The sequence below is a fragment of the Frankliniella occidentalis genome, unplaced genomic scaffold (genome assembly GCF_000697945.3).
Source record: "Frankliniella occidentalis isolate FOCC.00 unplaced genomic scaffold, Focc_3.1 Scaffold292, whole genome shotgun sequence".
NCBI classification, from domain to species: domain Eukaryota; kingdom Metazoa; phylum Arthropoda; class Insecta; order Thysanoptera; family Thripidae; genus Frankliniella; species Frankliniella occidentalis.
In genome coordinates, this window is record NW_026267418.1 from 139142 (window position 1) to 143722 (window position 4581).

At 41.0% G+C, this 4581-nt stretch overlaps 1 long non-coding RNA gene across 1 annotated transcript; it reads right to left on the minus strand.

Annotated features, from left to right (window-relative positions):
* Window positions 1-3079: 3079 nt before the first annotated feature.
* LOC127750944 (uncharacterized) lies at window positions 3080-4575 on the minus strand. The gene is made up of 5 exons (XR_008011910.1): window positions 3930-4575; window positions 3713-3857; window positions 3575-3635; window positions 3361-3493; window positions 3080-3285 (listed from the first exon to the last, which is right to left on the minus strand). It is a non-coding gene; the product is annotated as an uncharacterized LOC127750944 (long non-coding RNA).
* Window positions 4576-4581: the final 6 nt, after the last annotated feature.

Consider the following 4581-nt stretch of genomic DNA (forward strand, 5'->3'; position numbering starts at 1 on the left):
CGTTACCTCTGAGAATTTGAGCACACTGACAAACGCTCAGCCACTACGGGCTGCTGCACGTACTCCTACGTAAGAGTAACACGAGGCATGAAACAGTGAGTAGGGAGTTTAAGTAGGGACTTTAACTCAGCTGTAAAAGATACATACAGTGAAAATCAGCAGTAACATTCAGAGGGGAAGCTGAGAGTAACAACAACAGTGATTTTGGAGTTAGACTCCAACTCAGCTGTAAAAGATTCATAAAGACAAAATCATCAGAAACATTAAGAGGGGAAGCTGGGAGGGACAGGATCCCCTGACGTTAAATCTGACGTAAATCTGGAAGCTGAGAGGTACAGGTTCCCCTGACGTTAACTCTGACGTAAATCTAGAAGGCTGACGTTTTCAGAACTCAGTAATTTTTTCTGTGAAGTATATGCATGACACAAGGTAAACATTACAACGTAAGATATACGGATGTGAGGTGCAAAAGAATAATATCAACATTTAGCAAGAAGACATATTTTATTTTACTTATTTTACAAGGAATATTAACAATAATACAGGGATTTCAGGACGGGCTGTACATGATTACTTCTTTGTTTGCCTTATAATTTAGTGTGTGTAACAAACTTTTCAATTACCAAATCCATCGAAATCATGTGATAATCCATCAGCAATCCTTTAATCATGTAGTCAATTTGCTTTTAGTTTTGACTCTGAGGATGAAATTTTGAACCTTTAACTTCATTAGGTATTTTTTTTCTTTCGAAGTATAGATGAAAGGTTTTTTTTTATTTTTGTTGTGCTTTTGCGTAAGTGTAGTCTCTTGTAATACGTTTGAATTCCAATGTAGTATGCTGACTTTTGCTTTGCTGTTTGTTTTATCCAAATGTCCGCTTTCTGGAGTATTTCAATTGCGTTTGCTATTTCCTTTTTCTTGCACTGCCTTGTTTTTTATGTTAGATTCAAATGTAACCGGTTACCAGACAGACAACCGATAGTAAATTCTTATTTTCATCACCATTTTCCTTCAAGACGTTAGGCAAATAGTTTTCTCCCTGCTTCAAGATTTTTAGTTAGCTTAGATTTTTTTTAAATGTTTCATTTATATGGGCTGTCCAGGCTTAGTTGAATTTTCATTCAAGACTGAATTACTTTTTCTCCTATTTTCATTTTTGTTTGAACTTCAAGCTTATTTTTTCTATTAATGATTTTATTCTCTCGATGGTTTTGTATTCCTCGATTCTCGGGGTCGAGAATAGTTTGGAGGCCATTTATGTCGTGGGACGACGTAAAGGCTCCTCCCAGTTTAAATATTCGCGCCCTATGCGCACTGCTGCTTATCTTTTGACAGACCCAAGTAGGGACCCCTCGTTGGAGACTATATTGAGTTCGAGGATTAGCGATAGTGACCGGGTGCGGGCGGAAAGGTCTAGGGCGGCGACGACGCTACCTGGACCGGGCCGGCGCTCCCGGGGCGCTTGGTCGTCCGTCGTCGGCTAGCTCCAGCCAGGGTCAGGTCTCCCTCTCAGCGTGTAACCACCGAGCTAGGCTGCTTACAATGTAAAGGTATCTGTCTGGGACCGTTAGGGCAAAGGTCTCAATAAACCAAATGTACTACAGTAGGCATCTCTATCATTCCACACTAGAACCACCGTGAACCATGTAATTACTGACCATAACCATTACTCCAAAACACCTCACTGCCTTAACAGGAGACATCAGCTGATAATTCTGACGATGAGTCAGTGTACAGAATGGGTGCCAAAGCACTCATAATGAAATGTACTACCCTGATGCAGGAGAATAAGCGCTACAGGGATGATAATGTTCGGCTGAGGACATTGCGCCAAATTACCAAAGGTAAATTATTTATTGCTTTGCTATTAGTATCTTAAACTATTCTGAACTAGTCATGCCAATAATTTATTTTATGCCAACAGATGTGCCTTAGCTGAAAGACTCCTTTAGAAAAACTTGTGCAGCAGCCGAGAAAGCCAAAGAGGAAGTCAGGTCACTGAAAAGAGGTAATATTATTTACATGCAACGGATTGATCAATATTATAGATAGACCTAATTTGTTTTCCCTTAAGAACTTCCTAACCTTAGCCCCATGGCTCCATTTGCAGAATTGAGAGATGCATCGGACAAGTTCAGGAGACTTTCAGAGGTGGCTGACAATAGTTGTCAGCACTTACTGCATTAGAGTTTTCGAGCAGTCTGCTGCTCGGCCTGTAAGTCCTGTATTTTAACTTATAGTTGAATAATGAATCCATATGTTGGAATGTAACCTCTTGCCTTTTGTTTGTCTCAATTTATCGTGAAACTTTGTCTTAGGTCAGGGGTCACGGATAACGACAGCACTAGTCAGTGCGAGAGACAGACTTATGGGTGACCCAGAAGAGTGAGAGAGCGCGAATGACAACAAAGTGGCCCGCGGGCCGCTTAGCCGGGACCCCTGTCTTAGGTGCACCAGATCTTATTGCCGGAGACACCACCTCAACCACCTGCTAGGCAAGAGCAGCAGATGCAAGTCAACAGGTACACGCTTAAAAGTTGTGGTCGCGAGTCCATCTAACGGTTGGTTTGGCAAAATCACGACCAAGTCGTTGGTCGTGTTCACCTCGTTAGATGGGTGGGAGAAATTTAGATGGGAATGCGACCATGGTCGCGACCACTACCAACAATTAGATGTTTTTTTTAGATGTGAACGCACGGAATTTTAGAGGGCCTAGCACTGTCTTTGCGATGTATCCGCCCTCAACTTTAGCTGGGTTCCCGCTGTTAATGCGAGGGGTGTATGCCTATTTTTCGGCGGCCGAGCAATGTTTTTGTGATGTGCACGCCCTCAACTTTAGCTGGGTTTCCGCTCTTATTTCGATGTGAATATCCTCATATTTGGAATGAATATCAGTCCAATTTGGAGTGCCGATCCGATACTACCGTCCGCTCGGGCTGCGCTGACCGCCTGGCAAGTGCGAGGTTAGGAGGCCCCTCTGTACCTCTCACCTGACAGACGTTAAGCGCAGACCTCGCGTGACTTGTATCGGCCGGCAACATAAGGCGATGAATAAATCAATAAGTTGAACAAGTCAAGTTAAATTGACACTGCAGTTTTAATACAAACCAAAAATAAATAACAGAAGCGGGCAAAATGTTGAAGCATTGCAAAGATCATAAAACCAACTTCGAATTCGCAGGTCAGAATATTCAAAAAATCACTCAAAAGAAAAAAGGAACTATGAAATAAAAATATGTCTCTTCTTGCTGGCTTGTGTTTGAAGCAATTATTGGCGATTGTACCTGCAAAGACAGAATTTGTGATTAAAGAAACTCAGATTGAATTTAGGTTTAAGAAATTAAATATGAGGTACTTACATTGCTACTTTGCTGCTGCAAATGTGTTCCTTGTCTTATTTAACCTCACTGCGTAGATATTGCGACACTCTTGTTGCAGCAAACTGGCTATATTCAGTGAACGTACTCACACAGCAGATGTGGTCGTAGATAACTAATTTAAAAAAAGGAAAAGAATTAATACATTTCAGGGAAAATGTACTGAAAAGCAAAACTGAGGTGAAATGTTTAATACCTGTATTGGAGTAGTTTAAGTAGTCCGCCTTAACTTTGTGAGATTCCACATTAGGTTCACCCTGTATCAGTGATATTTTAAAATATGAAAATATTTCTTTGAGTAGTTAAGCAGACCTTAAAAGAGTTCATTGGTTACCTTATTTGTAGAGCAGCAGCAAAATAGAAGTTGTAGTACGAAATACCAAGTGCGGACAATGCACAACAATCCACAAAAAAATCCACAGCAGAGGATATGAAGTTTTCTTGTTAGCTCTGAAGTGCGAAGTACAGTACACTCGTGCCTGCATTGATAAGGAAGAGATGTAATACACAAGTAAAGGCAGTTTTGAAGAAAACACAATAACTATACTCACCTAGATAGGGGGGTTAGGAGGCTAAGCGTCGTTACCTACTGAGACTGCGGGCTGCTTGCTGCAGTACGCCGCTTCAGTTGCGAAACAAGACACTACACTTTATTAACGTTGCAGGCACATTCTGTTAAGCTCAAATTAGCAAGGAAGCAAATATTAATGACAACAACTTGGGAGATGCTCTTCGCAGTTCAAACCAAAGAACCGTTAAACCGACGCCTTCCTACTTTTCGTCGTTCAGTGTGTGGCTGGGGAGCAGGAGTGCCAACTCTTTCGGACAAAATCAAGTGCCACTTCTGTCACCTCCATTCTATTTAATTTCGCCTTTCTGACACCAAAAATTAGCGTCTCAAATTTTGTTACAAATCGTTTTAGTTGGAAGCGGCGAAACATTATTGTGTCCGTAAATATCTCTAATTCCTTATGAGTCGAACTTTTTCTGGGGTGGCAGTATTACCCTGGACCGCGGCTCTTCAAACCTGTTCACGAAGTGTTTGGTGTCATGACAATCAGATTTCACGTGTAACTCAAAATGACAAAATAATTTGATTCTTTGAAAGAAAATAAAGAATGTGACAGAGCGTGTCATTTCATAACATTACATAACAACATTTTAGAAGAAATCAGGTTATATCAAAAATAGGGTTTGAAGTTA